Source organism: Chenopodium album, chromosome 20 (genome assembly GCF_948465745.1).
Source record: "Chenopodium album chromosome 20, dcCheAlbu1.1, whole genome shotgun sequence".
NCBI classification, from domain to species: domain Eukaryota; kingdom Viridiplantae; phylum Streptophyta; class Magnoliopsida; order Caryophyllales; family Amaranthaceae; genus Chenopodium; species Chenopodium album.
This window is the reverse complement of record NC_137853.1, coordinates 12761188-12772842: the sequence shown is the minus strand read 5'-3', so window position 1 is coordinate 12772842 and position 11655 is coordinate 12761188.

Below are 11655 nucleotides of genomic sequence, written 5' to 3'. Positions count from 1 at the left end.
TCGATGTAAGTTTAAACTGCCATCTTTTTATTATATTTTTAGATTTTTTATTATTTGCTTTCTTTAATTAGAAATTAGAATACTTTTATCATGAATAATAAACTGTTATCAGACTATTCAACATTAATAATTTCAGTTAGAAAGTAGAATACTTTTATCAGGAATAATAAATTGTTAGTCAAGAATATGGTAACTTTTGTCAGGAAATTAAATTAATATATTAAAGTTGTTGATTTGATAATGTATTATTATTGTCAGGATTTAACATTATATTATCAGGAATTATGTACTTTGTATCAGAAATTAGCATTTTCTAATATTTTATTTTGATTATAGTATATGTTTGTTAGGATTTAAATTCTTTTCATCAGAAATTAAGTTGTATTTGTCAGCAATAAGAAACTATTAGTCAGTAATAAGAAACTATCAGTCAGGAATATTGTAAATTTGGTCAGGAAATGAAATTAATATATTAAGGTTATTGTTGATTTATTTACTTTGTTGTAATTTGGCAATACATTATTATTGCCAGGATTTTCTACCATACTATCAGGAATTATATACTTTCTATCAGAAATTAGCATTATCTAATATTATACTTAAATTTATTGATTTATTTTGATTAGTATCTGTTTGTCGGGATTTAAATTCCTTTCATCAGAAATTAAGTTGTTTGTCAAAAATAAAAAACTATAGTCAGGAATAACATAAACCCTCTCAGAAATTAGATTACTATTATCAGCAATAAGAATTATGTTATTTTTTTACATTTTACTAATAAGAAACTATTAGTCAAGAATAACAATTATGTTCCTTTTATACATTTTACTTATTTATTTTTTATTTTATTTGTTGATTAGCCTGTGAAGAAGAAAATGATGAAATTCGGTCGAGATTTGAAGATTGTATCAGAGAATCAAATAGACTTTGCTATTGATTTGAAGGATGAAGCAAAATCGTATTCACAAGAATCTCAATCTCAAGGAGAGGATGATTTCTATTCAAATCCTGAATTTTTAGCAAAAATTGATGCAATAGTTGAAGCTGCAATGCAGACTAAAACTTTAGCTACTGATTTGGATCAGTTTGATAAAACAAAACTTAAATCTGATGCAATTGTAAGTTTGATTATATTTATTATCATTTTTTATACTTATTAAAATCATATTAGATATATATCTGATATTATTCTTTATTTTGTATAGGTGAATGATGTTATTTCTGATCTTGGTTTGCAAGAAGATCTAATTGAAGATGCAGAGCAGAATTTAGAGGATGCAAACCAAGGAATTATGGAACCAGAAAAAGAAGCAGAAGATCTTGGTTTGAATAATGTTCAAGGAAGTGATGTTGAAGTCACAACCGCAGAACCCGAATTAGCTGAAGGCACAACACCATCAGAAAAAGAGGTGCATTCAGTTAGTAATGAAGGTCTATTTAGTTCCACATCACCTCCAAGAACACCAAAGAAAGCCAAAGGACTCAATGAATTTTATTCATTTGCTATGAATAAGAATCAGGCTAGGCTTGTGCAAGAAGGGAGGAGTTTTATCAAGGGAGATACTTCTTTGCCTAGATTTAATTTAATTACTCCTACTCCTCCTACTTCTCAAGATACACCAGTATCCCAAGAAGAAAATGCACAAGTTACTGAAAAAGAAGAAGTTCAAGAAACTTCTGAAAAAGAAAATGATAAAAACAAAGAAGATGACAGCACATCTAATGTGTAATATTTGTATTTTAACTCAATAATTTATTTTAATAGTTATTGTATTTAACTAACATATTTTATATAAATAAATGTGTTTATTATTCTATATTATTGTATTTATTTTTATTTGTATTATTCATATGCTTTCAGGTTTTTTCTAAATCTGATGATGTTATTCAGTCTAAAGCTACAGAGGAACTTGCTTTAGCTATTTATCAAGGTCATCAGGTAATGGTTTATGTCAAAAATTATATATTTTTTTAAGGAATACTGATTGAATTAGAATAAGATTGAGTAAGTCAGGAATAAAATTGTCTTTTTCAGGAATTAAATTACTTATATCAGGAATTACATTGTTTATGTTAGGAATTTGATTGAGTTAGTCAGGAATAAACTTGTTGTATTCAGGAATTATGTTGAGTTAATCAGGAATTAAATTGAGTTCATCAGGAATAAACTAGTCACTGTTATTGTGGTAGTCAGGAATTAAATTGTGTTAGTCAAGAATAAACTTGTGGAAGTCAGGAATTAGATTGTATTATTCAGGAATAAACTAACCTTGGTCAGGAATTAACTTGTCAGTGTCAGGAAATAGTTTTTGTTAGTCAGGAATAAACTTGTCATAGTCAGGAAATTAAATTACTTTTATTATGATTTATATTATGTAGTATAGATTATTATTGTCATGGTTTAGAAGACTTTTGTTTGATATACATATTTTTTTTTCTTGTAGGAAGAACAACCTCAGCCTAGGGATGCATGTGCTGTTTTAGAATTGCTGAGGAATAAAACTGTTGTTGTTGAATCTATTCCTATTCCCATTGTTTCTATTCCTTTGGACTCTCCTACTGTTGCTACTGGTGACATTATTCAGATAGATAAAACTCCTGCTCCTCCTAGTATTGATGATACACACATTGACTTAATTGATGTTGATAGAATTCCTAGGCCTGCAGATGTTCCTGGTACTATGATACCAGCTGATAAATATTCTGGAAACAGGGAGAAGAGAATTCATGAATTAAAGCAAAGGCAGGAGGAGAGATTGGTAGCAGCAGCTGGTGGTTTAGATTGGGTTCTACCACCTATTCACAAGATTCCAATTCAGATGAAAGACAAGATTGTGTGTAGGAATTTGCAAGAAAACAAGCCATTGTATCTAAAAAGATTGACTGAACATGAATTATACATGTGTGATTACTTGTTTTTTATGCACTATTTTGAGCATCTTGAGTTAGATCCTACTGGTGAGGATGAGGGAGTTAAGAGGCGTAACAACAGTCTTTACGTAAAGGATATAGGTACTGTTATCTGTCAGTTTCCCACTGAAGATCCTGAATAGAGTGATCTTATTTTGGTAAAGGAGGAGTTCTGTTCCCTTCGTCCGTCTAAGTGGGTTAATTCTGCTATTCATGATACTTGGGCTACTGTGCTCAACATTGAAGAGTGTAAAATAACTGACAGAGGAGTTTTTCACTATAAAAGATTTGTTTTTCAAACTGAAGTTGCTGTAAGTTTTTTTTTCCTTTCATTACTTCATTCAGAAACCAATTTCATTTATAATATTCTGTATTTAATATATTTTTTTGTTTTGTAGAATGTTACCTGGAGGTACTTAGAAAAAAGGGCAGTTTACAGAAAAAAAGTTGCTAACATAAAGAAAAAGGAGGCAATTTTGAAAACTTTGAAAACCCCAGTGGAGTATAATAAGTTTAAAGAGGAATTGTTAAAAATGGAGATGGACTGTAAATTGAATATGCATAGAGGTGAGGACATTTATGACTGCATTAGCAAGTGGGTTAGGCGTTTTCCTTCATTCAACATAGGCGAAGCCGATTTGGTAAATTTTTAACTTTATTTCTTCTTTATATATTGTATATTCAGGAATAAGCTAAACCTAGTATAATTCAAGCTTTTATTAGTCAGATTTTATATTATTTTAAGTCAGGAATTATATTACTATAATCAGGAAATAATTTATTTATGTTAGTAATTAAACTGTGTTAGTAAGGAAAAAATATTATATAGTTAGGAACTAAATTGTTTTAGTCAGGAATAATATTGTTTTAGCCAGGAATAAAATTGTTTTAGTCAGGAAAAAAATTGTGTTAGTCAGTTATAAAATTCTGTAAGTCAGGAATATAAATGTTTTACTCAGATAATATGATCTTTTTAATCTTTTATTTGGTTCTTTTATTCAGTTAATAAATGTATTACTTATTATGAAAATTATGTTTTATTTATTTTGCAGCTATTCATTCCCATTGCGTTCGATAATCATCATACTCTGCTAGTTTTCAATTTCATTGATGGTATTGGTCCAAGAATAGATTGGATAAATAACAGGACTGATATTGATCGAGATAGATTAAATGGAATAGACAGAGTGCTGGTAAGCTAATTTTAAATTAAATTAAATTTGTGAAAATTATACTTTTAGATGCTTTTAAATTTTATAATTTATATATTTATAATTACAGATTAGAGCTGTTGGTATCTTTCTGAAAAAGCATGAACATCGACATGGTGACACAAACTTGGAAGAATTGGAATGGCATGAACCTAAGTTTACATGGCAAACAAGCCATGAAAATGAGGATTGTGGCCTTTTTACATTAATGTGTATGAAAAAGTACAATGGTATATCTGGAGGTCTTGTCGACTTGAAATATGTAAGTATTTTTTCTCCTTTGTTTTTGGATTTATAACTATTGTTTTTTAGTGTTCTTATATTGTTTTTTATATAAATTTATAGAAGCAAAATCGGAAGATATATAGATGCCAACTTGCTTATCAGATGGCTACTAGAGAAGAGAATATTTTGCGGAAGAAATTGTGGAATGATTGCATTGAGTTTTCAATTAACAAGCTTAAAATTTGGAAAGCTAGAGGCCAAATATCAGAAAGAAAAGGAAGCCATTGAAAGGGAAAAAGAGAGGCAGTGGAAGTTGATGCAAAAACAAAAAGAAAAAGATGAAAAAGAGAAGCAGCAATTGGAAATTGATCAACAACTTCAGAAAAATGAAGAGGAAGAGGAAGATTAGATTTTTTTTTTTAAACAATTAATCATACATGTACATATATATATATATTTTTTTTTTTGTAGTTAGGCATTATTTTTCTTTTGTATAGATACTTATAAATTTGTTTTATATATGTATATATTTTCTATTAAATCCGTTTTCTATTAATCATACATCTATATATTAGTCATATATTAAAATACTTGTGTCAGAAATTAATATCAAATTTTAATTTTAAAAATTTTAAATATCAAACTTAAAATGAATAAAATGTTTGTCATAAATTAAATTACTCTTCTCAGAAATTACTTTATTTATTTTAGCAATAAAATTCTTTTGGTTAAGAATAAAATTTTGTTGGTCAGGAATAAACTTCATTTAGACAGGAATTAAGTTAAGTTACTCAGGAATAAACTTGAGTTAATCAGAATTTAGTTTTTTTAAATCAGGAATAGAGTTGAGTCTGTCAGGAATAATTTTGAGTTAATCAAGAAATAGATTTTTTAAATCAGGAATAGAGTTGAGTCTGTGAGAAATAAACTTGGGTTAGTCAGGCATAAGATTTTTAAAGTCAGGAATGATATTATGTTAGACAGTAATACAATTAGTTTACTTAAGAATAATATTCTAGAAGTCAAGAATTAACTCAGGAATTAAAATTCGATTATCAGAAATTAAAATGTAATAGTCAGCAATAAAATTGAGTTATCACAAATTAAATCAGGCATGAAATTGTGTAAATCAGGATTAAAATTAGTTTAGTCAGGAATAAAATTAGATTTTTAAAGTCAGGGATAAACTTCAGTTACTCAGCAATAAGATTTTTAAAGTCAGTAATAAAGTAAGGTTAGTCAGGCATAACATTTATCTAATCAGAAAATAAAATAATTTTTTTCAGAAGTAATCAAACCTCAAAATGGCAAAATATAGTATTGTTTAGACAAGAATAAACTTGAATTAGTCAAGAATAAACTTGAGTTAATCAGGATTAAGATTTTTTTAATCAGGAATAGAGTTGAGTCAGTCAGGAATAGAGTTGAGTCAGTCAGGAATAAACTTGAGTTAGTCAGGAATAAGATTTTTATATTCAGGAATTAAAATGTGTTAGTCAGTGATACAATTAGTTTACTTAAGAATAAGATTCTAGAAGTCAAGAATTAACTCAGGAATTAAAACTCGGTTATCAAAAATTAAAATGTAATAGTCAGTAATAAAATTGAGTTATCAAAAATTAAATCAGGCATGAAATTGTGTAAATCAGGATTAAAATTAGTTTAATCAGGAGTAATCAAACCCCAAAATGGAAAAATATAGTATTGTTTACAATTATCTTGAATAATAAAATAAAAAATTTGAAGATTGACTTTATGATAGGAGAAGGCAGCAATAGGGATGAATTAAATGAGTTGTGGATTAGGAGTTATTGTTCCAAACTCATTTGGATCTCTTGTTGCTGTTCTTCTTCTTTCAAAATGTCCTCTAATTCTTTTGTTCTTCTTTGTCCTTCCCTTTGTTTTTGGTCGTTTTGGATCTTTAACTGTATTTCTTCTTTCTTCTTTCTTCTTCTTCATCAAGTTCACGAATTTTTTCTTCATTTGTTTGGAACACTTTCCTTACAGATTTGTACATTTGTTCCAAAGCATCATCACATATTTTTGATGCTTCTTCATTCCCTTGGCATATTGTCACAAGGTTGTAAAAATTCTTTGTTATTGATTGCCTCCAAGGAGTGTTTATTAATGAATGATCTGTGGTTGAATTTCCTAATCAAAAAAAAAAAAGATTACTACATTTTTGTTAGTAATAAGAATAATAATATTATAATATCAGAAATATAATTATTTATATCATGAAAATAAAAGTCAGCAACGAGCTATGTGATAATATTTTTATTTTCTGTTTCAGCCATAAATTTTCTGACAAAATTGATTTTATTCTTGTGTACTTTGATATTATTCCTGATAAATTTTAATTGTCAGTAGAAATGTCAAATTTTTCAAAAAGAAAAATTATGTTGTTGAAACTGATACAAATCTGAAAAACTAATTTATTGCATTTCTGAAAAAAGTCTTACAAAACAGAATAAAGTAATTTATTGCCTCATTGAAAATTCATTATAATGTAGAAAAAGTCATTTATTGCATCATTAAAAAGTCATTCTAATTTGACTAAGTTAATAAATTTTTCTGTTAAATTACAGATTAATTATTACTGTTCATACATAACTCTTTTCTATTTAAAGGCTGTTCTAAATTAAGTTTTTTCTATTAAAAGAGTTATATTATAACAACCTCTATTGTGTTCTATAAAAGGTGCATTCTTGTAAAAATAACTTATATTTTTCTTCATCTAATCTATCATCAAAATAATGGCTGATTTCTACGCAAATATGGAGAAGTGTACAATTATTGTTAAACCAATTGATCGCATTAGTTTGGTAAATATATTACATTAACTTTCAAATTTATAAATTTGTTTTGTGTTTTAGTAAAGATTAAATGATATCAAAATTGATTTTTTTTTTTCTTTCAGGGTCTTCCTGATGATTGGAAATTTTTTCTTCTGAGATTCAAGAACTTTGTTAGAGTCTATGCTGGGAAGAATGGCAAAGAAGATAGACATTGGGAAGTAAGAGTCATAAGCATACCAGAAAATACAAGTTGTGGTGGTATGTTGATTGATCGTGAATGGGAAAACTTAGTAGCTGCAAACAACATAGTTGTTGGAGACAGACTTGATGTTTATCATGATCATAATAACATTTATATTAGAATTTTTAATGATGATGGTACTGAAAGGCTTCCTAATGAAGGAGGAAGTGGTACCAATGTTTAAGTTTTTAAATATTTATATCATTTTATGTGTAAAATAATTCTGATTTTATATCAGAAATAATAATAAATGTATCAGATATTATTATATTTTGTTCATGAATAATAATATTATAATATGTTGTTTAGTGTTCATTATGTTCAGGAATTAGATTTTTTTTTCATTTATTAGAGTTGTTTTGTCAGGAATTAAATTATGTTTGTCAGGTATTAAATTTTTTTGATTACATAAGAATTAGATTGTTTCAGGAATAAAAAATTTTCAATCAGAAATTAGTTATTATAAATTAGAAAGGATCAGGAATAAGATATAGTTTGTCAGTTTTAAGAATTCTTTGGTCAGGAATTAAAATATGTATGTCAGGTATTTTAAATTTTATTCAGGAATTAATCTGAATATATCAGGAATTAAATTGTATGTTTCAGGAATAAACTTGTTTCAATCAGGAATATTATTATCTTTTTCATGTATTATACATTAAGAAAATCTATGTCAGCAAATTATTTATCACAGTAATTAAAATGTTTATCTCAGGAATAAAGATATATTTTTAAAACTAAATAAACATGAAATAAATTTTAAAATAACAAAGTATGTACGTACCTGATTCACTGCCATCCCAAATGTTTGATTTAGCAAGCTTGGTCCAACGTTTCAGAATGTATCTCTCTGGTATAGCATGTATGCTGTACATTTGCATTATCTTGATAATGTGAAAGCACAGCAATCCAGTCTCTGTGAAGCACATACAAGAACACATAAACTCATTGTTTTGAGTGTAATATATGACTTGATAGGTGTGCATATAATCTTCATCAAGAGAAACATCAAAGAATTTGACATATTGCATTGAAGTGGCTTTTTCTCTTGCATATGCTCCAAGACTTGTTTCAAATTCCAGCCTAAAATCCTTGTATAAGTTTAGAGTATAAACTTCAGCTGCATGTTTTAATATCTTTTTTGTTGTTCTTGGTCTCTCAGTAGTACATCTGAAGTTGTCACTCTTTTCAGTGCTTCTCCATCTTTTCACAGTAGCCTAAAAAATATGAAAGAACTCCAAAAGCTTTGTGGTTTTGTTGGCCTTAAATGAAATTGCTCTGTTTTTTACTTCTACCCTTTGAGATGAAAGAATTCCAGCTGAGAAAATATCCTTGCTCAATGCTGTGCACCATTTATCTCGTAGACCATATAACCTATCAAACCATTCTTTTTTCTCTAGCCCATGTTTTTGAACCATCTTGTGCCAACAATCTTCAAAGTCAGATTCAGAATCACATCCACTTAAGCATTTGTGAAACATATTTTTGAATTCAGGATTTGTTTTTAGAGTACCAAAGTGTAAGACAAAATTCTTTTGCATAGACATAGCCTATGTCTTGAGTTTGGATAAACCTGCAACAAAATTAAAATTACTATAGTCAGTAATATGACTATTATAATCAGAAATTAGAAACATTTAGTCAGAAATTACATAAATTATGTAAGATATTAGTATATTTTTCTCAGGCATAACAATATAAGAGTTAGAAATTAGCAATTTGATTATTTGTATAATCAGGAATTAAAACTATTTTGTCAGGAATTACATACTTTTCCTCAGGAATTAGATAACATAGGTAAGACATATGTATATTTTTCTCAGCCATAACAATATTATAGTTTGAAATTCCCAATATGATTATTACTAAAATCAGGAATTAAAAACAATTAGTCAGGAATTAAAAAATTTTAGTCAGGAATTAGATAATATATGTAATACATTATGTATATTTTTCCGAGGAATAATAATATAAGTTAGAAATTTGAAAAATGATTTTTATAATCAGGAATTAAAAATATTTAGTCAGGAATTAAATGAATTGAGTCAGCAATTAGATAATTTATGTAAGACATTATGTATAATTTTCTCAGGCGTAATAATAGTAGAGTTAGATATTTGCAATATGGCTATTAAAATTAGGAAATATAAATATTCACTCAGGAATTAAAATATTTCAGTCAGGAATAAGTTTTATTATGTAAGACATATTTTTATCAGGCATAACAATATTAATTTTAGAAATTAGCATATTTTAGTCAGATAATAGAAAATTTTAATCAGGTATAAATATCTTTAGGTCAATATTTTTAAAATCAACATATTTGTCAGATTATCAGTCAAATTAATCTTTCACTGTAATTCTACCATTTGGGCCCCAATAAACGGCTAAAAAACAGTAACTTTTTTCCTTTTATAAATCATTTCCTTTATAATTCAAATTTGCATCTCTTAACTTCAATTTCTTTATATATTACACATATTTGAGCTAAATTGTAACTGTACAAACAACAAAGGAAAACTTATTACTGAGTTTTATAAATCACTCATTACGTTTCAGGTAAATTCTTTTTCTACAAAATAATTTTAAAATATTTCTTCTGAATATTTTTTGTATCTTGTTTTTATGTGTTGTTATTTATTTATTGTTCTGAATATTTTTTGGATCTTGTTTTTATGTGTTGTTATTTATTTATTGTTGGTATTTTTGTTTTAGAAATGGAGGAGAATAAGGTGATTCTCAGATTTAAGTATTTGTCTGTTATAATTGATATTGAATATGAGATTGGGAAAAATAACTTGCAAGATACAGCAATTGCATTTGAAGATCAACTTCGTGATATGGATGATCCAATAGAAGGATCAATTGACCTTCTGTACCCTGTATTTCAGTATATTTATAAGGGGAAGTATAGGACATTAGAGGATGATGGTGATGTATTCAAGATGATTAGGAGGTTACCTAATCAGAATATATATAACATACATGTGGGGAGCACAGATGACCCTGGTTTTTTGGCTGACTGTATCATAAAGTACAGGATGAAGCAAAATGGGACTTGGCCACCCCCTGGTTATCCTCATTATGGTGCCCAACCACCACAGTGAATAGGTCTGTATGCCTAAAATATGAATAACTTATGTTTGTTGAAATATTGTTGCATATAAACTAACATCTATTATATGTTTTTGTAGGTTACAAGGTGTCTTGGAATAACTCATCACCCACAAACAAGAAGAAATGCATATCAGGAATAAAATTATTTTAATCAGGGAATTAGCATATTTTGGTCAGGAATTAGTATATTTTGGTCTGATTTTAGATGAATTATGAAAGGTATTAGTATATTTTGGTCAGGAATTAACAGTCTTTGTTGTACTGGATAATAATCAGAATTGTACTTTGTTGTACTGGATAAGGACCAAAACAATGTAATAATAATAAAAAGGAATATATTTAAAAATTATCTTTTTTTTTTTAATATTTTTTATTTGTCTATAAAAGTATTATTTACTCATACATTTTGCATGTTTTTGTACTTTGGTATATTCTCTCTCCTAAAACAAACTTTTTTTGCAATATTCCTCAAAAATGGAAAACAATTCTCAGTCTTCTACTTCATCAAACGATCCTCAATATTTGTCAAATATGCAAAACAATTCTCAGTCTTCTACCTCAACAAACGATCCAGAAGAAAATGCAACTGATAACTTTGAAAAAAAGTTAAATGAACTGTTGGATAGAAGAGATAGAATGAAGAATGGATTGATGAAGCTCTATGAAAAGGTTGAAAAGAATAAAATCGAAGAACTAAGCAAGAGAAAGAGAGCACAAGAGATATGGCAAGAAACCCATAACAAAAAGCAGAAAGAAGAAGATCAACACAAGAAGGAAGAGAAAGAACAAAAAGAAGATCAAAAGAAAAAACAAGGTTAATATCTGAGGAAGAACAAAAAGAAGATTATGATTTTAGGGTTTTTTTCTTTATTTTTTTTTCTGTTAATTTCTAGTCACAATCAATATCATTAAAATATATGGAAAATATGATATGCTATTTTGTTTATGTTTTTGTATTTCCTGTTTTTATTATCAAAAGATTTATTTAGTAATGGTTTAAAATGATGTGGTTTTGTTGGTTTTTATTCATATATTGATTATTTTTTTTTAGTATTAATAATTTTTCGTCAGGAATTATATTATTTTAGTCAGGAATTTTATTAATTTGTTATATATTCCATATTTATTTCAGAAATAAAATAAATTATCACAA